The sequence below is a fragment of the Aulonocara stuartgranti genome (genome assembly GCF_965226115.1).
Source record: "Aulonocara stuartgranti genome assembly, chromosome: 2".
NCBI lineage: Eukaryota > Metazoa > Chordata > Actinopteri > Cichliformes > Cichlidae > Aulonocara > Aulonocara stuartgranti.
In genome coordinates, this window is record NC_138940.1 from 13,497,135 (window position 1) to 13,522,477 (window position 25,343).

The 25,343-nt window shown below is 40.8% G+C and overlaps 1 protein-coding gene and 1 long non-coding RNA gene across 4 annotated transcripts in view; one reads left to right on the plus strand and one right to left on the minus strand.

Moving 5' to 3' along the window:
- The first annotated feature begins 7,525 nt into the window (after nucleotides 1-7,525).
- The window catches only part of cplx2b (complexin 2b), a 67,965-nt gene continuing 50,147 nt past the window's right edge, over nucleotides 7,526-25,343 (plus strand). For 2 of the 3 annotated variants that reach the window (XM_082551954.1, XM_082551953.1), the window contains exon 1: nucleotides 7,528-7,668. The gene's annotated coding sequence lies outside the window, so the exon portion shown is untranslated. Of the gene's footprint in view, nucleotides 7,669-25,343 lie in introns of all 3 variants that reach the window. The other variant, XM_082551955.1, reaches the window with a different exon arrangement.
- LOC309690357 lies at nucleotides 18,450-20,349 on the minus strand. The gene is made up of 3 exons (XR_014271718.1): nucleotides 20,230-20,349; nucleotides 19,177-19,325; nucleotides 18,450-18,476 (listed from the first exon to the last, which is right to left on the minus strand). It is a non-coding gene; the product is annotated as an uncharacterized lncRNA (long non-coding RNA).

Here is a 25,343-nt window from a genome sequence, read left to right on the forward strand (position 1 = left end):
TTATAAAAGCTGTAAAGACACAAACTCGTGAAATTTCATGTCAGCGTGCGGATCAGTCATTTCTTCATTCGAAACATCTCAGCTGATGCCTTGAAGCGGGGGGAGCGGGGCGCTTCGTGTTAGTACTGTGATCGCAGCAGCATGACTAATCTGATGCCAGTGACTTCCTCCAGCGCTGTTTTGATGGACAGATTTTTAAAAGACCTTGTTGCGTTGTAGGAATGTTCCTGGACTTTAAAACAGCAGGTCAACGCTGAAAGTGTTGATTCTGTGAACCACTGTTGGATTTAAGCACTGATGGCTCTGCAGCATGAACACATGATAAAGTGTCTTGTGAGCTGTAAACAGATGGAGCATGAATCCAGAGCATATACAGTGTTTTCTTCATATGAATTATTCACTAATGGCTGAACCTTGTGTGTTTTAAAGTGACATCTGGTTAATGAAAATGCTGCTGCTGTTCTGTAGGAGGACTTTCATTTATGGCAAACACCGGCTGCAATTAAACAAGATTATTTTTATTTAATTTTTCTAATGTTATGAATATTTTGAGGATCTACTCAGTTCCTAAAATAAGTTTACAAGGAAAACGAATAAAACTATAGGGATGTCCTGTGGAGACGGATTTAAGCCCCAGCACAAGTTTATCAAACCTTTACAGGCAAGCAGGCCTGTTGTTTACTGCTGTAGTTTTTAACTGAAGCAATAAAAATTATTATATCTGCTAAACATGAAGGCTTTATATGCTTTTAAATAACAAAAATATATATGCATCCACAAATATAACCACTCATTCTTACTTCATTTAGCTGTTTACAGCTAAATGAGGTAAGAACATTTAGCTGTTCTTACCTCACCTTACATCGTGAGGTAAGAACCCTGTCACCTAAAGCTTCTGTTGTATACAGCACAGGTACAGATACTCTACAATATTATATATATTTTCTTAAAAACAACAAGGTCATTAAGGTAAGATGTGACTTGATTATTCAAGACCTTGTATGTGAGGAGCAGGATTTGGGATCAATTGATTTTAAAGGAGCTTTTATCACATTAATGTCATGGTCCCGAGTCTTGTGACTCAGTATTTATGGTTTTTAAGTATTTATATTCTTTATTTCTGTTTATTTCTGGTTATACTTTAGTGGTTTTGTACTGTGCCTCCTGTGTGCTGTCAGTGTATTCTGCTTTGTTTCCTGTGTCTCGTTATGTCAGATTAACTCCGCTGTGCTTCCCTCCTGTTTTCCATCCCCTCGTTATTCCTGGTGTATTTAAGCCCTGTGTTTTCCTCTGTCCATTGTCATGTTGTACCCTTGTTGTGCTGTTCTTCCCTTTGTGGGCCTGAATTCAGTCCTTGGTTTGTTTTCCTAGTTTGTGTTTCTTATTTTCTGGTGTCCAGTTTAGTTTCTAGTTTTCATGGTTTTGATTTGTTTTTTTGTGAAATTTATTTTTAATGGAAAGTCTTCCCAATAATAAGTTTCCATGTAGGAGTCCTGTGTTTGGGTCCTCCATCCTGCCTGCCACAGCACACACCCTGACAATTAAACTTATAATAATGAATTATAACAGTCCCGCCTCATAAACAAGATGCAATTAAATAATGTTTTTCATCACTACTTGGACTGTATTCTAGTATCAGTATTATGAACAGTAAAAATGGCAAAGCCAACTGGAGTTGGTTTGGTTTGTATTTGTTTATAGAGAAACCAGAAAGCAGCAAAGTCCATTTGGCTATAGTTTTATTTCACTTCAACATGTATTATTTAAATACATTAACTTTATTTTCCCAAAGACTCATTGCTGCAGCTTCTCTGTTTTTAAGTCCCACATGTGACGTATTTTTCCTCGGTTGGAGGCTAGCCTGCAGACGGTGTGGACGCAGAGCACATTAATTAGCTGTATTTTCTTCTGCTAGGACAGTGGTGTTTTAAAGGCATGGTGGGTTAATTCAATTACATGCTCATGTCTGTTTTTTCCACAGAGCTGTCTCAGGCCACAAATACACAGAACAAGGTTCACGTCACTCTTCTCTGAAGTGTTGCCTCAGCCCGTTGTTTGTGAGCAGGAATAAATCCTTAAATTCTTCAGACTATGATGACAATAAAAATCATATTTTATATATTATTTACTCTACTCTTTTCTAACAATGCAATTCTTTTATATACTACAGACATAAATGTGTTTGAACCTCAGAAAATGAAGTCACTGAAGAAGTGCCAAAACCTGCAGTTCCTCTAACGTCCAGCAGAGGCTCCAACAGGGACTCAATCCCCACATGTTCACAGCCTGACACAAAAACTGTTTTGGAGCATTTTAATAACATTATGTGACCAATAAAATGGCTACGGAGAGATTATACTAACAGAGCTCCAGTTTGAGCAAGCGAAATTGTAAACTGATTTTGTTTAGGATGTTAGCACTAATTGGCACAAATCTGTCTGTTGCAACCTGATAGTCTGTGCTTGTTCAAATATGGTCCTTCTTCCAATAAATGACAACCAAAAGTCAAAGTGTTATATCCAGTCTATCCGGTGATGATTCTTAAGAAGATAAGAAGAACAAAGTCTCATATATGCTGTTGTGTTTGAAAAAGTTGTACTCGTAGCTAATTTATTTGAAAAACTCAATTTAACATCCAGAACATTTCATTGTCGAGCCAAATTTTTACCTTCTCTGTAGCAGCTGTGGTGTGATCGCCTTCCCGCCCCTGACAGTGTCATTTAATATGAAGCTAATCTAGCACTGCATTTATATTACAGATTCCATTTTCTGAAAATGTGCTGAGTTCATTCTCAGCAGCTTGGAAACTCATTTCATTTACACTCAGTTATACTTAGTCCTGTTTTACAGCCTAAACTTCATTAAAGTAAATGGGAAGTGTTGAGTATTCAAGGGTGATGTGCAGAGTCGTCACTACAGGGGGATAAAACTGATGAGCCATACCACGAAGATATGAGAAAGAGTTATCAAAGCTAGGCTAAGATGAGAGGAGATGATCAGTGAGTGGCAGTGTGGCTTCCTGCTGAGAAAGAGCTCCACAGATGTGATGTTTGCTTTGACAGCGCTGATGGAGAAGTTTAGAGAAGGTCAGAGGAGATTCACTGATGATAGGGTGCCAAAAGAGGAAGTGTGGTGAGGGTAGGAGTCACAGATGGGTTGAAGGTGGGGGTGGGATTACATCAGGGTTCTGCTCTGAGCCCCTTTTTGTTTGCAGTGTTGATGGACAGGCTGACAGATGAGATCAGGGAGGGGTCTCTGTGGACACTGATGTTTGCAGATGACACTGTGGTCTGTAGTGAGACTAAAGAGGAGGTGGAGGAGAGGCTGGAGAGGTGGAGGCATGAGCTGGAAAGAAGAGGAATGACAGTCAGAAGAAGCAAGACAGAACGCATGTGTGGGAATGAGAAGGAGACAGGTGGACATGCAAGGAGCAGAGCTTTGGAGGAGAGAGAATGGATATATTAGACAAAGGATGTTGAAGATGGAGCTGCCAGTCAGGAGGAAAAGAGGAAAACCATACAGGAGGTTCATGGATATACTAAAGGAGGACATGCAGTCGGTCTCCTCAGTCATGACAGAGGAGGATGCTGGGAAACAGAAGCAGGTGATCCACCGTGGCAATGAAAGTTTAGTCTCCAAAAAAGATCCAAATTGTCCATTCGTTGTATTTTGTACACAGCACAGTACACAGCACACAGCACAGCCCCACTCCCCCCCATCACAGCCCCACTCCCCCCCATCATCCTGACTGACACCCCCATCACCTCTGTGGACTCATTCCGCTTCCTGGGTACCACCATCACCCAGGACCTGAAGTGGGAGCCCACCATCACCTCCGTCATCAAGAAAGCCCAGCAGAGGATGTACTTCCTGAGGCAGCTGAAGAAATTCAACCTGCCAACACGGACGATGATGCAGTTCTACACTGCAATCATCGAGTCCATCCTCACCTCCTCCATCACCGTGTGGTACGCTGGAGCCACTATCAGGGACAAACAGAGACTGCAGCGTGTTGTGCGCTCTGCTGAGAAGGTGATTGGCTGCAGACTCCCATCTTTGCAGGACCTGTACACCTCCAGGACATTGCGGCGTGCAGCTCGGATCTCAGCTGACCCTTCTCACCCTGGACACAGTCTGTTTGACCTGCTCCCCTCAGGCAGGAGGCTCCGGTCCATTCGCACCAGAACCTCTCGCCATAAGAACAGTTTCTTCCCCTCTGCTGTTGGACACATGAACAATAACCATATGACTGTTCCCGCCACTAACACATGACCCTACGCTGTGTTCACTGCATCATTCCATGTTTGGCACTGATCACCACCTGCACTCATGTATATATCTTTCAACGTAGCACTCTTAATTCTTATTCTCATGTATATATCCCATGTATATCTCATGCACATATCTTTCTACGTAGCACTTTTAATTCTTATCCCTACTTTTATTTTTTTTCATGTCTATTTAAGTGCTATTTATGACACTATGTTTGCACTGAAGCACCGCAGCAATTTCCTAATGTTGTAAACCTGCTCAACATTTGGCAATAAACCCCTTTCTGATTCTGATTCTTTTGTGTAGTGAGTAATCTCATGTAGACCAATAGTGTTTACACTGACAGGAGATGTGCTGTTTAACAGAAATGTGGTTATGTAATTGCAGCCCGGTCTTGTAACAAAATGTGTGATGGCATACTGTTTCACAGTTAAGAGTTTTTATGGAATATCAGTGGGGTGGGACTCTTGGTGCTGGAAACTGGAACTGTGTAAAATGCTGTACGTGTCTCTGCAGTATATAGAATGCAAAATAAGCTACCTGTAATAGCTTGTCAATGTCTTTTAAAGTCAGGAATGAGGCAGGGGATCAGTTCTTGCTTGACCTGATTCATTTGCCTTCTCTTCGTGGGGCTTTAGTCTGCCTGGAAGCCTTGTAGTACTGCAGACAACTCAAGCTGACATCTCCTTTGATGCACAATTTAAAACACACAGCCTGACATGATATGGGCCTTGATGGAAAGTCAGTTAATCATCAAATTGATGTTTGACTTTTTTTTCTCATGCTCACAGACATCTGTATGACATTTCATAGAAATAAAATTTAAATATGTATGTGATGCAAAGAGAGAAAGACGAAGAAAAGAGTAAATTATCAACGCAGTCTAAAGTTTCATGATCACATTTGTACACTGATGTTGTGCAACATGACAGAGTCTTCTTATCCAACCAATAATCACCTGCCAAATTTTTTTTAAATCATTGATTTCTCCAGGGGAAGTGGGTGTGTAATGCTGTGTAAGCAGCCTTAGCGGCGCCAGCAGGATGTAGTGGCAGTAAATATGGGCAAATGTCACTAATGGCAGCATCCACTATTGGAGTTCCACATCATAACACCAGCACCACTGACTTTGCAGACTCAACTAAATCTTAATAGCTGATGACAGAATCCTCTGTTTTCAGAAGCCTAGGGATGGTTTTGTTTGCTTGTGTCGAAGCCACTTATTTGTTCATTAACACAAAAATGAGTGAAATGCGACCTTGCAAAAGTGGGAACCAGGAATCTTGACCATGCAAAGACAAACATCCGGTGACATTAACCCCGACAAGCAGCCTTTAAATGATTTTCAATTAGAGGATTAGTCAAAAACACACCTCTAACACATTAACCAGCTAGAACATCCAAAGATGGGATCTGCTTTGGAAAAAGAAAAAGGTCTAAATAAATGCGCACATGGTGCACACAGGAGTAACCTCCCTCTGAACCCACACGATGGATGTTTTGGAGAGGTGATGTGATTGCCATAACTAAGATTAGTATCCTCAGACGGCATAAAAGCCTGCAGTCGTGGGGAAATGACTGCCTCTGGGAAAGAGCCTTCATTCTTTTGAAATATTTAAGGTTGCAGAAGGATTTTTTTAAAGTAAAAATATAGACATTTCATTATTTAACCCCAACACAACATCTCTGCATAACTAAGTACAAACCATCTTTCAGTGTTCATGATGTTATTGTAGAGATTCAAACATATTCTTCATACGATTTTATATACATGAGAAAATGTATGTTTTTGGTTGTGTAATTAAAGGAAATGATATGAAAACTGATAACAGTGATTCACTTTAAATTTAGAAGGTTAATAAAGTGAAAATGTTTCTGAGTGAATCTCAGAAAGTTGATTTCCTTACCTGGATTATTGAACATGGAACAAGACAAACAAAAAACAAAAACTTTTTTGGGTCATTCACTGCTGCAGTATTTAATCTCTGCATTTCTTATGCTTACTAGTCCCTGACAGTACACCTAATGTTGTCACTTTCTGTAAGAAGTGTTTGAAGTGTAGAATAAAGACGCCAGTACACCATCTACGCTCATGATGCCCACATGCAAAGATGGGGTTTGATCTCAAAATGCATATTAATAATTAAACCTAAACTAACGCCTGGTGGTGCTTAATTGTGAGGACTGCGAGTTTGTTTCATTCGGCTGATTCAGCCGTGATGTTAGCGTGACACGCAGGAGGCAGCACCTGTCCTATCTGTTTGCACAGGATCTGTGTACATGCGTGTGTGTTTGCTCAGCGATAAAGGAGCTCGGTAATGACACGTTAACAATGAGTGCATTAGCGTTAGGCATCACAAGGCTTCGGATTGACGGCCTCCGGCTACGCAGGCTGCTCTGAGAGCTGCGCTGGCCCCGGATGCATCAGCGGCACCATTGTTTTGATTCATAAAGAAATAAAAGCCAGTATGTGGTCTTTGCATCTGTTCTCGGTCACATTGTGGGCATTTATTAAGTTATAAACTACCTACAGCTGCATGACAATAAAATCTGAACATCCTGTTATTTCATGTCACTGTTTCAACTCCCATGAGGGCTTGATGACTCAGGACCAGCTGTTTGACGACTCTAGGCTATTTTAAACTTCCAAACTTTCCCTTGAAGCCTGCATTGTTCAAAATTAAAGTGACACATGCAAGTCCCCCTGTCTGGTGCTTTCTTTCACTTCTACGTGTACAGCAGGCTAACTTTGAATTTACAAACAGCTGCTGCAGCTGGCTTCCTGTCGTGCGCCCACCTTGTCCACATGTATATTTCTATGAATGCTATTTTTTAAATGGCAGTGTCAGGCCTCTGTGTGAAAGATGTAGCATTCGGTTATCAAAGTGTCCTCTGATCACATCTGGCAAAATAAAATAGATGGCATACTGTAAACTGGAATATTCACGCCCGCAATCAAAATAAATGAATTCACCGACACCCCATTAAAACCTCTGAGGGTAAAATCCTATTTTGTGTTCTGGCCTCTTTTAAATTGTGCACCTTTGTCAGCTTAAATACTGTTCTCTTTGAATGGACTTTATGTGTATCCTAACAGGCTCACTTGTTGGTGGTGGCGTGCGCACTTTGGAGAATTTAAACAAAGCACAAAGCAGAGTCTCTACTTTTACACGGATTCGCGCTCCTGTTGAGAATCTGTCGCCATATGCTCTCTCTCTCTCGTCTTGGAGGAACAGAGTGGAGGCTGTGAGGTAATAGTGCGCAAGAGGGGGTGGTGGAGAGAAAGCGAGCGCGCGCGTGTGTGAGAGAGACTGGATATAGGACAGGCATCAAACGAAAGCTCTCCTGCAGACTGGTCGGGATCCCTTCGGCCCCTCGGTCCTTCAGACGCATCAGGTTAGTGAAAGCAAACGCAGCGCATGTTAGACGATGAGAGAGCCCGCGCTGCCGGGACGCCGCGGGGACCCCCGGTGCTCCGTGCTTGTTTGTGCATTAGTGCTGCAGCTCGGGTGGATGGAGGGGGAGCTGGCACTCTCGGTGAGGCAGACGGTTTTAGGCGTGAGGCTGTTTTGGTCTCGGTGTGTTTGTGCACGCGGGCGGGCTGCAGGTACGCGCTTCACCTGCTGGCGCGATGTCTGTGCACAATCCGCGCGGCTGTGGGCTGAAAGAGCCACTTCTGGCACCGGGGCGCGGAACACAAAGGCATGCTGCGGATATCTCCCCCTCCCTCCTGCTCCTCCTCTCCCCTCTCGCTCTGTGCCTTCCGTTTTTTTCCAGGTAAAGGCGGATCTCCTCAATCCTCCGCCGCCATCACTCGCATTCAAAGGTGTGCGTTTTGTGACAGAGACGGGAGAGGAGGACGAGGCTGTAGGGGAGTCAGCCGAGGGAGGAGGAGGGCCTGGCCGTCTCCGGTTCTCCGCAGTGTTGGTGTTGGTGTCGGCGGGGCCGGCCGGCGGAGAGCCGGAATTATTTATAGCAGCCAGCGCGCTGATTGGCTTTATGAGCAGAGGGTGCCGTCACAGAGGAAGTCTCCGTTTGTGTTTGGCATCGTGAAAATCAAGTGTGTGTGCCTCCGTGCATGCGCACACATGCGCACGCGCTTTTGATTAGCGTTTGATAGGCGGTGTGTGTGGAAATGAGTGAGGCACCCAGCCAATCACCTGTAGAAACGTAAGAGCAGCGGATCATTTACTCAAGTTTCCACCGCATGCTTCTCACAGACACAATTACTTCAACTCTCACAGCTCTGAGCACGACGTTTATTTCAGATAAAGATTTCACTGACAGTGTCAGAGCTTTCATTGGTGCCTGATCCTGGATGGGTTAGTTTATGATGTGTGCCACAGACAAACAGCTCAGCAGTAAAATGTCTCTTAGACGTTCCTGCATTAACTAAATGTTTGTATTGTTATGTTTTTATATTCCCTGTCACATGGAAAGAAAGTAAATGTGTAAAAATGTAACTGTCTTTCAGCTCAACATAAAACGAATCTACATGACACATACATATCAGCTACCATCATAGATCAGTCTGAAATGAAAATGAACTTTGACATGCAGACTGGAGCAGCCAGTCGTAGATAACTTCCTGTGTATCCACCTTTTCTCAAGCAGCCAAACACTTGACCACCTTTTGTAGTGTAGAATTTAGTATAATTGTAATTTTATACTCTCACTGTAAGTGTCATTAAAGTGTGAGATTGCATGCATATCTGAATTCTTATGGTCAGCCCACCTGAGATCAAGGTGGCAGTCATGTCTCACCCAGCGCTCCCGCAGCCTGCTGTGACTCCAGACACACGTGTGGTTGTTCTGATTGTGGTTGTGTTGACTACAATGCTGAGATGACACTTGGGTCTCTGCTACTGTATGTAACGCTGTTGAGTAATAGCACATATTATGATAAAAGCTTTGCCATTTGAAATCCCATGTGGTTTCATATCATATCAGACATATTCATATCAGCCCAGATTCAAACACAACCGTAGATGGAGCAGTAATCTCTGCTGCCACAGTGCCACCTTCACATTTGAGTAACTGACAGCAAATTTATTTACATGTTAAGCATCACATCATCTCGCCTTTCTGCTGTATCTGCAAAGAGCTTCCCTAAACCCATATAGTTCCTGGACTGGACAAAAAAAAATCCCACAACCACATTTAGAGAGAACATTTAATCCGAGTTAAATCCAGATGTATTGTTCAAAAACAATGTTTCCACCTTAATCCTTCAGGAGCTGCAATAATTAACTTATCAGACAAGAGTCAGGCTTGTTATCCACCAACACGAACAGCCTTTTTTTATACATCAAGGTAGACATACACCCTCCAGTATTTCTGGCACCTCATTTTGATGTTTTTATTCCTATTTTTTCATCCATTCACATAAACTGTATGATTGAATAGCAGTGGGGATTACTCTTGTTTTAAAAGTTTAGCTGCTGCTAACCAGAGCGCCCCAGCGCTTCCTGTCTCATGTGTCGGTGTTCTAGTCAGTGTGGTAGTTATCATTATCATTCAGCGTCTTCTCCAGCTGCACAGAGCAGACCTTATACTTATGCTTATACATCCAGAGAACACCTTGTATCTCATTTATTTATTTTTAAAAGTATTTATTGAAGTTAGAGTCACATTTTTACAGAAAAATACATATATTGCACGAGTGCATGCAATATATGTATGCACTCATGCAATATATCGGGGGTGGAAGTGCCCTTGTTTTCAGTATCTTGATAGTTTTTTGCTATCAGGAAAAAACTTGTGCCACTAGACAGATCCCGTGAAACAGAGAGGTGCTGGCATCGGAAAACTACTTTTTACAGGATTTACTTTTGAAATAATATCTTTACACGTGTCCTGTATCATTATGCATTTCATGTAACCCACGAGAGCCTGTAACTGTGCATGCGAGTCATTTGCTCAGTTGGAAAGCTGATTTCTGATAACCTGTAATTTTATTCATATATTGGATATAATGTGGATACTTAGGTTTGTATGATTTAACTTAACTTACTACTTATCTTAATTTACTTTAACTGATTCTTGAAAATTCAGTTTTCTTATTATATGTAAATACCAAAAATCTTACATGCTAAAGGACTTAAAAGTTACAGCCCCTCCAGTAAACGGTATGCTAGCAGTAACATTTATTTTTCCTACTTTAATCGTTTATTTTTTACTTAAAAACACAACAAAGTGTACAAATGTATTTCATTGTATTTTCTGGATTGATGAGATACCTGAACTACCTGATCTATCTGAACCAATGCAAAGGAGGCTGGAGGTCAAGTTATGGCCTTGGCTTGCACTGGTGCCTCTACAGCTCGCTCTCTTTTATTGACGATGATCACTCGGCAGTCCCGGAGTCAGAACGCAATCTTAAAAACACACATCACAGACAGTCAAGGTGAGGAGAATGATCTGCTGTCTATTCTTCATTGATCCCATAAGTGTGCGTAGAAAAGAATGCATTTCCATGATCAGCACTGCATTGCTTTTCTGTTCTCACAAAAGAAAATCAGCCAGTGTTCAACAGTTGAATAAAACCGAGCATCGCTGGCTTTGTGCTCCTGAGCTGTGAGACGTTTGAGTGACAGCTGCACAGAAAAAATTCGCCCGGCGTGTTAGCATTCTCGCTCTGTCTGTCACCCCACTGTTGCCACAAACAGACCTCTATCACTGCGCTGATAGGCCATTATCTCGCGTTAGTCACTCTGGATGCATGATCACTATAAAAGCTGTTTGTGTGAATTTTGTTCAGTTTTTCGACAAATAAAATGTTACTGAAAATAATGTAAAGGACATCACACTTTATGTCACTTGTTTTACATGTCTGCATTCCTCTGTAATCACACTTTCAGTGCTCTTTGGCAGTGATGTTACTATGCTGCCCTGTTAAGGATCTCATGTAGTTCAGATATTTAGATTTTAAAGGTTTAACAAGTCAGTTAAGATGAAATAAATATAACACGAAAAAGAACGACTGAGCTCTGAAAATAGGAAGATGGCAGCTGCCTGCACCGGCAAAACACCGCCCTGCTGTGCTAACATTAGCATTATCAGGGATCCTTTCTTCCTGAAACACTATCTTTATGGTCACAGGGTGGGTGGGGATATGTCAGCTGAGGCACGGTGCACACTGGACAGGCTGCCAGTCCACCACATGAGGCAGCCAGAGTCAGTCACACCCCATTAAATATGATGTTTCATGTCATGGCAGAAATCTGTGCACAAATAAAAATATTGCATTTATATTTATTAGCATGTTTACCCAACATGTTGCATGATAGACAATCTCTGTTATTGAGGTCTGTGTTGAGGCTGTGATTGCTAGAGTGAGGTAAATCACATTTACACAAGGTTCATCAGCTGAAGATTGTCTAAATTCTTTAAAATGACTTATTATTGTCTAAAATCCAGTATGACTAACAGAAGTTCTAACAACTCACAAAAATATTTGGCATATGCACTCTACATTTCACCAAAATTCAAAATAATTATGGTCGTGGTTAATCACTACTGGTAGAAACCTTCATATGTGACGTTCTGAGTATTTGTATAAAGAACAATTCAGTTTGTGTGTGAGAGTGTGTGTGCTTTTTGTTGTGCTGTCACTCTACAGGAGCTTCTCTGCAGGAGTGACTGCATGCCCGAGAGTCTTCATAAAAGATGCAATATTTGTAGCCAGCTGTGCACTGCAATACCTTCACTCAGAGTTCTTTATTTAGAGAGAATCTCACAGATTTCACGCCGTGAGATCTCTCACTTTTCCTTCGCTCTCTAGTACAAATAAGTGACTACTCAAAAAGTTTAAGTGCTGAAAACATTGTGTCTGTGTTTGTGGCTCAATTTACCGCTGTATTCATTCATTGCCTGTTTGCCTTATGTGTGGATGGCAGCATACAAAAATAACACCAGGACACCAGCTGTGATGAAGGGAACACTGGAAGAGAATATGTCAGAATCTGAGAGTAAGTCATATATGTAAATAAATTCAGTCGATCAATTAATGGTCACCACATCTGAGAGTATTATTATTGCACTGCCAAGAATCTAAATTAACATTTTCATCAGAATAGCTCATAGCATGATGCTGCCGCCGCTGTGCTTCGCCGTATATTTCTCCTGATGAGTTTCTCTTTTCTTCATGTCTCGACAAACAGCTGTCTGATCTGACTGCACTGCTGAGAAGTGCAGTTTCACCATAAAGGGTGCTAAATGTGTTTTCTATAATGCTTTCACACAGCATGTTTGCAGTGAAGTCCACAATCATCATCAGAGGGTGATGACAGCAGCATGTTATGGGTGTTTATAGGCCAGAGTTTGATAGCGTTTGCTTTATAGTGTAAGTAAAGTCTTCACTGCCAGTAGATTTCCATGCACACAGCATGCAGTATTCCCACTTTGTTTTTGTAAGTTGTTTGGACCAGTAAACTCAAAAGCTGAAGGCTATAATCAGAGATTTTTAAACAGGAATGTCAGAATTATCAAAGTGATATTCAGGACAGTGAACTGTTTTTGTCTATCCTGCATCCCATGATTAAGCAGGTTTAATAAGTACTTTTATACCTTTTGAAACATTTATCCTTGGGTGGGGCAGAGGTGCAGTGGTTGGCAATGTGACCTCATAACAAGAATGTTCTGTGGACCAGTCTCTCTGGGGCCTTTCTGCATATGTTTGCACAGGATTTCTCCGAGTGTCCTGGTTTTCTCTGACAGTCTAAAAGACAGAGGAGTGACTAGCAGAAAAGGATTAGCTTCTTTGTAGTGACCAGAGAACATGGAATATATGTGACATTCAGCAGCTTGTAGTGACAACAGAAACAGAAACTTTAGTGGATCAAAGTTTAACTTCTCTCAGCTCTGAGGTGAGGAGCTGTGAGGACTGGGCCCATATGGAAAAGATATATATAAATCTTATAAAGTTTTTATCTGTCTTGTATGAAACTTGTATGAAAAGCATACAAGAGTGAAAACACATATAAGATCCCTTGAAAAATTATATAATGAAACTTGTATGTTTTGTATACTTACTAAAAAAATATATGAAAGTAATAAGAAAGTGGCCACTTTCATGAGTAAATCATATATGTTTTTACTATTTCTTTTCCATATGGGGGGATTTGAAATTGGCTGTAGGTGTGAGAATGATAAAGCACTAAAAGTACTAATAAACATGTGCACAAACATGTCTCACTGAGACTAGGAAAGTGCTGTTTTTCATTTCCATTGCCTCAGATCTTCACATTTTTGATGAAATTCCAGTTTCCTTCACTGTGTGTCAGCAAAAGGACTCTTGGGCAATGTTCCCTCTAATTTTTCATGTGTCTGAGCAAACACACAAACTCCCTGAGCGGTCCCTTGGACCACTGTGAGCGACATTAGACGTGTGCGCTGTGGTAATGCCAGCACTGAATCCATCCAAGTTACATGTTTATTAGAATAATCAAATTGCAGCATTTACATTTGTGTTAGACTACTTTTAATTAACTGCTTTAGCCCACTTACAATGAAAATTTAAAAAAAATCTTGTTCATGACCCGTGTAGTATGTTAACACTATTGGGAGTAAAAATAACTTGAAGTCCAATTTTGAAAAAACAACTTTTTTTTTCTGTCTTTTTTTTTTTTATAAAGCTCTGACTTGTATTATGAGTATGAGTCTGTGGTCTGGGAGAGAGTCCTGTAACTCTGTGTCTGCAAACTACAGTATATAAAGACCAATGTTGGGCAATTATATAGTACTTCTTCAAAAAAGTAACTGAGTTATGCAAACAACAATGTTTTTTTTGCAGCTGTTTACCTAAAAATGCAGCCAAGGCGTTTTTTTTTAAATAAACATTTCAAACTATTTACAGAACAATCAGCTATTCTGCATCAAATTTGATGCCACACAAATTATTTGTGCCACTCCAAAAAATAATTTCTGTCCACTATGAGATAAAGGAGAACAACACCCTGATACCTGCAGGCCTGACAACAGGAGATGTATCACTCCTGTAACACCTGTAACATTCAGCAGTCGCCTCATTGTTCTGACACACGCAACAAAACTATTGACTATTGACTCTGGTTTTACGTGGCCTATCAACACAATTTAAAAACAGGTATAAAGTCCACACTTCTGCTATTGTGTCCTGTCAATTGTTCTGTCTTGCTCACATCTCCAATAGTTGTACATGGTGTCATTAACGTGGCTTCACTCCACATCAGCCACGCTGCTTTGCTAGCTAAAACACTGTTGTCGACACATAAGGACGCTGTCATAGCCTGTCAACGACGTTGGTTAGCTGCGTATATACGAATGTGAATCGCATCATTGGCTGGACTATGGGATAAGGTGGCATCGTTCTAATCCCATACGGGAGCAGCCAGTCACTTACTGACTAACACTGCAAAACAGAATTGTTAAAGTTTTAATTTTAATTTCAATTCGGGTTAGATTTTTTTTGTGCGCAACGCAGATTTTCTGTGTGCAGAGACTGTGCCAGCAGTGCGCAATTGCGCGCGCGCAGCTTAGAGGGAACATTGCTCTTGGGTTATTTTGATTGTAAGCTAGAAAAATACGCCTTTTGAAGCAGCTAAGCTGTGATCATATCTGTGGACATGATTTACTGTGGTAATTAGGAAAATAATTAATGAAAACTAATGCTTTGTAGCAGGAGTAACCCTGCTGAGATCAGGCATGCAAAAGCGGTCCAAGTTTGTGAGAAAGGACACTCGGAGGCCTTCCTCGTGCCAACACTGGCTGTGCCAAAGCTTGAGATATGCTGAAAATTCAGCTCAGTGGTATGAAAGTAACTTTATTTAATTTAAAGTGAATTTCACACACACAGCATACTCTGACATGGACACTTAATCCATCTGTTTTCAGGGGCTGATAGTGGCTGGATGGAGTGTTTTTAATCTTTCTGAAATGCTATGCAGATAACTGATGCTTCATGCTGAGCTCTGATGAGGCTCAGTCTGCGCCTGGCTCGACTGAGCCTGAACTACTGCGAGAGGGTTGGATACTAGCTTGACACCACCCGGGGGACAGTTAGGGATGCTGTCACATGGAAATAATAAGCATAGATACGAGTGCCAGGGTAGACGTTCAGCTCACAATTGACCTTGTTGTTCTCCTGTGATGATTTTCAGGGTAGTCAACTTTTTGCCGTTTCATTTGGCTTCATTCATGACTCAGTGGTCTGAAACCAGGTGACCTTTTCAGAGGCAGCACCGTGGCATTAATGGAACATAAGTTTGGAGCTTGTTTCTGCTTTCTGTCCCGATCCAGTCTGTCTTCACATTTTTGCAGTTTTTTAAATTATTTACAATTTTGTCAGCTTGTTTGGCATAAGGTTTCATTTAGCCTCAAAATGTTCTTTTCTTCTATATATCATGCTGGCTGGACATGAAGGAGCATTATAGAAACTTAAAAAATAAAAACAAGTCCTTGAAATCAAAATTTTAGAACAACTAGCCCTATTCAACTAACGTACCTTTATCAGCGGGACTATTTTTGTTTAGTCAATATAAATTTGTTTTGATTTGATGAGATGAAGAAAGGATAGGTGTGCAAACCTAAAACACTTTATTTGACATTTTGCCCCTTTTTTCATAGTTTTATTGATGTTTTTGGAGGTCACTACCCAAAAGAGTTGGCAGTTCAAATTGTTTTGCTTGAACAGTATAAAGTTTCGAACGAGCACATTCTACTACTACTACTACTGTCAGCTGCTTCTTTGTCACAAGGGGGCACCACAGCAGGCAGCTCCACACGTTTGATTTGGCATTTTTAGTTTCAGTGACACATCTTCCTTTTCTTTTTCTAGTTCTGATGTTTTTAACAAATGTACAGCCCATTGTGGATGTTTCTTATTTATAGTCACACTGTAAATGTGTTTCTTGCTCTTGATGGCCTTAGCCAGTATCTGAGTGCTAAATGTAGTTTCACATTGAGTGAATTCATGTGCTGAAATTACAATAAAACCCCTGAATCCTTACAAATGTAGAGCACGCAAACACCCGAGACCTTACATGAGAACAAGAGTAATAGAATAAACAACATCACAATGATATATGGGAATATGACAGTAAATACTAAATATTAATCTAGTATTTACCCAGAACACAAGAGACCAAGGAAGACTAACAGAGGGGCAGCCGCGCCACTGTCCCAGAAAGAGCTGAGGAGAGTCCCAGATGAGGGTTCACTCAGCAGCCGCGGAGCAGAAGCCAGGGGGGGTTGCAGTGACACGCCCGTGAGTTCTGCCGGCAGCCAGCTGTGCCTGAGTGACCGAGCCCCAGGCCCAGAGGCTGGGGGCACCCCACCTCCGAAGTGGCCCAAGGACCTGCAGTTCAAAAAAGTGCCCCTCCGACAGCCAAACCCATCTGTTCTCTGATTGGATTGTTTAATTTGTGATTGACATGACATTGACCAATCAGCTTAAAGGAAGAAAAATAGGGTCAAAATTCGTACTTGTAACTTGCAGGGTTTTTTTTGGCTAAGTCCACACAGAAATCTTTTTTATGCACGCACAAATCTTTCTTACACATACAAATCTTTTTTACAAGTACAAAATATTTATGACCACATTTTGAGCCCATATTCGCTTCCCAACCCCCTGAGCCACGGTCGCCCCAAATAATAATAATTAAATAATAATTCTCCATAAATAAAAGAAAGCAATGTTGTTTTTGTGCATAACAAAAAGCTCACAACTGTGCAGTCAAAATGTAAACTAACAGACGCTGAGCATAATAACAAAGACAGATTTCACAGCTGCTATATTCCCAAATTCTACTGCGTGACTGACAGCCTTGAGTTTGAAATCTGCTTCGTAACCACGTCTCTTACAGGTGCCATTTATGGTCCTTATACACACACAATACAGTAATATTACGTTGATGCACTGTACGTATTACTCCGCGAGGCGATTACTCCGTATTACTTCGCGTATTACTCCGCGACTACACTCAGAAAAATAAAGGTGCCAACTGGAACCAAAAGTGGTTCTTTAGACTGATGCCATAGAAGAACCTTTTTTGGTGCCACAAAGAACCTTTCAAACAATGGTTCTTTGAAGAACCATTTCTTTCAGTGGTTCATTGAAGAACCTTTAAAGGTGCCCCAAAGAACCATCAAGAAATGGTTCTTTGGGGCACCTTTAATGGTTTTTCAAAGAACCTTTTTAAAAATGGTTCTTTAAAGAACCATTTTTAAAAAGGTCCTTCAAATGGTTCTTTAAAAGAACCATTTTAAAGAACCTTTTTTGAGAGGTTCTTTAAAAAAACCATTTTAAATCTTTCAAAATAAAATGCATCATAAATTGAATTTGAGTAGGGTAAAATAAATACGAGCACAGCATAGACATATATTAATGGTTTATTGTCATTTTGTAGTATACCAAAAGACAAAAAGGCATTTTAGCCCTCAGCACAACATCAATACTAATACATGTCACATATTAGTGTTTTAAACAGTAATAATTAAATATATTTGCTATACTATAAATAAATATATATAAATACTATAGCTACAGATAACACAACAAATAATACATGTATTGTTTAATTAATAAAACATCAGAAAGTGATAAAACACATTAGAAATAGCAATAGCTTCATAACAGACCAATAAATCAACACATTTTCATCAGCAGATGTTTGCATGTTCAGTAAAAATATTTCAACAAGTTTATGATTAAAATGATCAATGAACTTTAGCATTACACCATGTAATGTACGTTTCATGTTGTACTCATGGTCCTTTGTTAGTCCAGTTTAGGATAATGTCTCTGACGTATGTTTCATATCAAACATATGTCATATCAAAACAAGCCCACACCTGCAGTTGTTTCAGTTTTTCACTGGTGTTTCCTGTCAGCTGGTCAACCTCTCAGGCGGACATCCATATCAGCCAACCAAACGACAAGCTCCTCCCTTTGTGCTTCAAATCCCTCCCACTCTGAGACAGGAGCTGAAAGAGAGAGAAAAGAGTCAATTATAAAGAAGAGAGAAAAGTGAAACCCTCCTCAGAAGGTCTGACTCGCATACCTGCAGTTGACCTGTGATGGACTCCAGTTTGGCGTTCACGTCATCCCTCGCCGATGCCAGCAGCCGAGTCTGCAGGGTGCCCTGGAAGAGCTGAGTTAATGTTCGACTCCTCCTGGTCAGGCTCTCCAGCTGGATGAGCCGAGGTCTCCCCTCTCGCCGCTGCCTCTGAACACAGAAACACAAATTGCATCTGAAGCAGGAGGTGCAGATTTTTTGCTATTCTTTTCTAAATCCAGGCTAGATCACGTGGAGGTATTTGGAAAACTTTTTTGGCCAGTGGACGACTGTTGTCTTGCAGAAAGTCAAATCAAACATATGCGATACACAATCAATTCACAAGAACACATTATAAAAAATAAGTCCAGTTCTTGCCTGATTTCAAATGAATTCTGCATCAAAACAGGGTGACAGAAGTAAAACGAGAGCACAAAGCCTCACTTTGTACAAGCCTGCTATTACAGTTCTCCTCTATGCAGACGACTTTCCTGTTTTCAAGGCACAACTTGGATCTGCTGTACGAATCTTATGGATACACACTAAATGAAACAATAGTGTGCATGACTCCAGATTCTGATCCCTCATCCTAATATGGTCCCAACATAGCAACAGCAATAAAGCAGATGCTGAGGCTAAAAAAATACAAAGTCCATAAACCAATGGCTGACGTGGGTTTTATCATAAGGGTGATAAATATACAGATTTCAGTCTGTCTTAGAGATTTGATGTTCATTTACCTGCAGATGCACTATACGTACCTGCTCCATGGTTTTTCACAACATTTTGCACATCACTATTTAATACAGGAAGTACGTGAACTAAAACAAGTCATCTTTCTTTGTGAGAGGACCATATTAATGAAACAAACCTCAATGACATCATAGGGATCCCTAAAGATGCTCCTGCTGCTTCTCTTCCTCCTCATCCTAAGCTTCCTTCTCCTTGTCCTCGCCTTCCATCCAATTGTAATTCAACCTAATTGTGTTTCTCCCCCTCCTCTTCCTCATTTTGTTGGAGCTGTGAACACAATTAATGTGAATCTGGATTAATTTGTGCAAACAAGAAAAATCTACAGCTTTTTGGTCAGAGGTGCTCTTGTGATTTAAGCCGGGTAGAGTAGATTTATGTGTTGATGCTACCTGCTTCAGCTCTGGCTGCTGAGTGATATTTACACCCTGGCTGGATTACAAACTTTAACCATGTGCTGAACTTTGGCCCAGCGTTGATACCTCTTGTTAGTATAACGACCTCTTCTTAGCTTGTATGTATGATGGTGGATAAATGAAATATACAAAAAAATTAACTATATTACAAAAGAACATCTATCTTGGAAACATCAAATGACCGGAGCATAACTTGTCAACTAGTCCGAAACTAAGTTATGCAGGAACAGTCAAAGACACACCTTCTCATGTCACATTTCTATATAATTAGATTAGACAATAAAGAGTTATCTAATCTAATTATTCATTCAAAACACTTATGCATAGCTGCATTTTATACAGCTCATACAGAATTCAAAGTACAGGTTCATGTGAGTATTTAATGTACGGCTCAGATCTACAGAATTTCAGAGTTTCTAGAGCAGACACAGAGCTCACGTCACAACAGGCTTCAGGCGCCATTTTAGTGACTTTAACAATATATTAAATTTTAATTTCGGTCTAGCTGACATTAGGTTATGTACGCAGCACGCAATTGAACCACATATTTTAGAAGCCAAAGGTTCAAATTAGCTGGGAGCAGCTTCACTTAATTATAACAGTGGTTTTGTTAGGAAAACCGTTGGATACTAAATTGCGCTGACCTCAACGGCTAACGTATCTAGCTAATCGCTACTGTTAGCACAACATTAACAGCAAGCTACAATGACGAGTAACAAAAACAAAACAGTAATAAGGTTTTAATGGAAATGTTTTACCTTTTCTAACAGTCCCAGAATCCACAGCTTCAAAGTCCAGCAGGTACTGAAGACTGTTATCCGTTTCGCTGTCACCGTCCGTGAGTTTTTTTCCCGAAAGGTCAAGGCCCGCCGCTCGCACACTCTGTCTGCGCATGCGCATCCCAACGACGGACCCCTCCGTCCGCTCCCAGGAGGTTATAGTATGACGTGTTCTGACGTCACTCTCTCTCCCTGTCATTTATTTGGCTCGAAACACATATCAACAAATTGCTCAGTGATGAACAACTACTCAGATCATTTACCTAAGCAGTGCGCTTTGTCAAAACGAAGTGTGTGTTCATTACACTGACATTCTGTTCTGCAATTGTTATTTACTTGTATTTTATAATTTGACTTTACATACTGCTGGGTGGTTTGTAAAGTTTACAATAACTAGTATTATCATTATACTATATTTTCAAAAATATATAATAATCTCAAAAGTAATGCCTTGGAGTAGAAAATAGTAATGCTTTATTAAAATTTAAAACTAAAGTACAGTACTTGAATGTGTGTATTGTGTCTACTGTTTGCAAATATTTCTAACTTTTATTTGAATATTCAGTTTCCTACCATCTTCTCTTAAAGGGTAATTGCCAGGTATCCCGCCCTCCCCCTTTGCACACACATGCACACAAAGAAAACACACAGTATAATTCACAGCCTCATTATAGTGAATAAATATTTATGCTATTTACACCATCAAACTTAGATTGCTAAGGATGAAGAACCTTTTGTTCTTTAAAGAACCATTTGTAATAGCTGAAGAACCATCCACAAAATAAAAAGGTTCTTTGACGTATGATGGTTCTTTAAAGAACCATGAAGACATCTGAAGAACCATTTAAGAACCATAATTTTTCTGAGTGTACGGTAGCCGTAGTCTGGAGCCATCAAGCGGTGCAGCTGCAAAGTCGTAATAAAACATTTTTTGACAGATTGCTGAGCACCGTGTACCACATAAAATCAGTTTGCGGTCAGTAAGCACAACCAGAATTCATATATAAGGCGCACTGTCAAATTTTGAGAAAATGAAAGGATTTTAGGCCATGCAGCCCACAGGGGCTGCATATCGTTAGCTCGTTAGTGCAATTAGCTCGCTAACACGTTGACGCCGTCCAGCCCCACGCACGGGGCGATCCGCGGTAACTCGTTAGCGGAGATTTGCCATGTCCATCTTGTCGTTGCCTGCAGGTGAAGCGATGGGGGAGGGGGAGTTGTGTTCAGTGAAGGAGAGGCGAGGCCGAGTAGTTGCGTAGAGACAAAAGTGGACAGAGAAAGAGAGGCAAACTTGCGGCTCCACAAGTATAATTATAACGTAACATTATATCGATTATATCGATTAACATTATAAATTGGACTTCAATACTATATCGATATAAACGATATTGTCACATCTTTATATCTCGTATAAAAATATATCGATAATTTAAAAAAACTCAATATATCGCCCAGTCCTACCTAACCCTTACCCTAAACCTAACCATAACCTAATTGTAACCCTGACACTAAAACCACATTTTGAGCCTCAAACAGGCCTTCAAACTTGTGAGGACCGGTGAGTGTGTCCTCACAAGTGACTGTTGGTTCTCACAAGTATAGTAGAATGCAGATTTCGGTCCTCACAAAGATAGCTAGACAGGAACACACACACACACACTGTTACACTTCTGGTTGTTGTGGATGAAGCTCCAGTGTAATGACAGAAGGTTTGCCCATCGAAGACTTTCAACATATTTAGTAGAAGACCGTCAGCATGTGGTAAAGTTGGTTATTTCTTTCCATCATATTGATAGAGGTTAATTTCTGCTTCATCTGAGCACTGCTTTCTCCACTCTGCTATTGTGTCTCACTGCAGTTTGTGTCAGGGTCTGGCTGTGTGGCAAGCAGAGGCTGGACCCAAATGCAGGACTCCAAAGATGAAACATGAACTTAATCAGCTTTATTGCTGAGAACTACAAACTCAAAGCACAAAACAATAAACTCCTGGCGTGGTAACTAGGCTGCAAAACATGAAGCACACAGCAGGAGGACATGAAGACTGCTGAGGTGACGAGGAACAGTGATAAACTAGAGACTTAAATACACGGGATAACAAGAGGATGGGACACAAGTGGAAACACAGCAGAAACAAATCTGACTGATGGAACAGGGGAAGCAAAACTGAACATACACCTGAGACAAGGTAGCTTCAAAATAAATCTTATCAGTAGGAGAGACAGAGAAGGAGAGAGAGAGACGTTAAGGAGTGTGCTAAAGACAGAACACAGAGACGAAGACTATAATGGACAGGACATGACAACAAGACTGGCAAGCACAGGAAACACTGCAGACAAAACCAGAACCACTAGGGATAAACAACAAGAAAAACTAAACTAGGAAATATGAGTCACTCTAGAAACACCATAATGATTAGTCCATAAACACACAGCACTGGATCAGCAACCCAGGACCATGACAGTCTGTATCTTCATTTTGGATCTGACTAGTCCTCAGAAGTTTACCAACATCCCTTTATGGCTTCACTGACTTTCTTAAGGCACTTTCCTCACACTGTCTTTGTGCTCATCGTGTAATATATTTCAACAATTAGTAATAAATTGTGCTTTTGTATGTTGGTGTTCAGTTAAATCCAATAACTAAACTTTTATCAGATTTTTTTAAACCGCTCTTGCACACATTAGTCTCAAGGAAATCTAGACGACAGAATAATAAGACATTTTGCTTCACATCAGCATTTCTGGGTGCTTTGTTTGAGTTTCTTTTTTTTTTTTTGGCAACGTGCTCCTTAAACAGTCATCATTTTCCCATCTGGCTGTATTTGATCCCTTGTTCCCTGTCAATACATACTTATCTGTATATCAGTGTGACTGCCTGTCAGCTGCTTCGGCTGATATTCATTCAACGTATCAGTTTGCTAAGCGACACATCGTCTGGTCCGTCTGTCCCTCGACACATCTGCCTGCTTTTCTGATTATCCCAGTCTACCCGCCTGTCTCTTCGTACCCAGACAGATGCGCTGTGCAGCGGCTCTAAATTGATGACTCATTCTAAAACCTGTATGAGTCATCGATTCCTCCCTGGCTCATTACAAGTCTCACACCTGTGATAGATTTCACTTTGTTTCCCATTAGGTGACTCACTGTAAAACATTTTCACATTTATTGCTTTTTAATGACCACTCAGACATTTAATGGACTTGTAGTGGGCTCTGGGTCAGTGTGATGTGATGTCACTTTGACCCCCTTACTTTCCGCTTAAAAATGCAAACTCATAGTTTTATTATGCCTTTCCTCATTTACTTTAATATACTGTTACAGTTATGCTAAACACGGTCAAGGTTTTCAATAATGCAAGTAATCCTTGTGCTAAACACACAAACTTCTGGCTGACCTTGATAATTTAGGTTCAGATACTTTTTCCATATTAAAAAATAAATAAATAAAAGAAAAAGAAAAAAATATATATATATATGTGTATATATATATATATATATATATATGTGTGTGTATATATATGTGTATATGTGTATATATATATATATACACATATGTGTGTGTGTGTAAAAAACACCCAGCACGCCCCTGCGGGCGGTTTTATCCTTCAAGCTCGGGTCCTCTACCAGAAGCCTGGGAGCTTGAGGGTCCTGCGCAGTATCTTAGCTGTTCCCAGGACTGCGCTCTTCTGGACAGAGATCTCCGATGTTATTCCCGGGATCTGCTGGAGCCACTCGCCTAGTTTGGGAGTCACCGCACCTAGTGCTCCGATTACCACAGGGACCACTCCGCCTAGGCTGCACTGTCGAGCGCAGATTCACTGAGCGCTCAACACAGACAGCATCGTCAGAAGGAAAGTTGGTAAAATAAATTAAAAATTTTGTATTGTTCAATACATATGCGCACCGAACCAAAAGCACTGTATCGAACGGTTCAATATCGATACGAGTATCGTTGCACCCCTAATATCTATCTATCTATCTATCTATCTATCTATCTATCTATCTATCTATCTATCTATCTATCTATCTATCTATCTATCTATCTATAAAGTTTTTGTTTCTACTTTGGGCTGATTATGATGTAAAGACTGAATATCCTTATATGATCATCACAGGCTGCGAAAGCCCCAACAGCCGGCTGTTCAAGCCTTCTGTTTATAAGGGGCAGCCAGTCAGTATGGCACCACAGCTCAGTGTAAGATAAATAAGGATTGTTGTGACCCATGTGAAGCCACACTTACAGTGTAGAAGAATCAAAATATGACACTGGAAATGTGCACTTCTCCTCTATACATATTGGGATCGAATGAAATGACATTCACATGTCAGGGCTGTGGTGGACGGTGGAGCTGTCACATAAATGTTATGTAGCCCTGCATGCATCAGCTAATGACATTCGTCCTGGTGTTGTCTGAGGCCCACAAGTGGCAGCAGATGCAGTTTGCTTCTTAAACTTAGCCTGCATGTCTTCCTTCCTTTATCGCTTATCTACTGGCTGATGCAAATTGCCTCTGTTGCCCTGGCAACGACCCTTTGGCACCTGTTGCCGTGGTTCACCGTGTCAGTGTTTGCCAATGGGCGACAGTTCTGGCTGACTTGGGAGAAAAAGCAGCTTGTGCACCAGGAGGGAGGGTGAAGAGACGGAGCGCTCTCAGTGCATTTTACTGCTTCACTCTGACGTGGTGTCTTCACCTTGATGTCTTCTTTGCTGCTGTGGTGGAGTCAAAGGCTGAAAGTCATCTGGATGACTTTCTTTTATTATTATCCATTTTAATCTGTAAGACTGGGTCTTAAAGGGAAAAAATGTTGGCTGTGTGTATAGGTGTTGAATTCAACTGTATTTTTTTTTTTTTAAACTACATTATTTGACTCAGTGCATGTTTTCTCCTGTGTTTTTGCATGTATTGTATTATCAAATGACAGAAATGGAAAAACATGAGAATGTGCATGGCATGATTGCAATCTGCTCCACACACAGAAGAAACCTTCAAAACCAAAGACTTACAGGAAAACTAAATCCTGCAGAGAGGTCGGGACTTGTCAGAAAGGTTGAGCTTTATATGAAATGGAATCAGCTGGTTTGTGTGGCTCACTT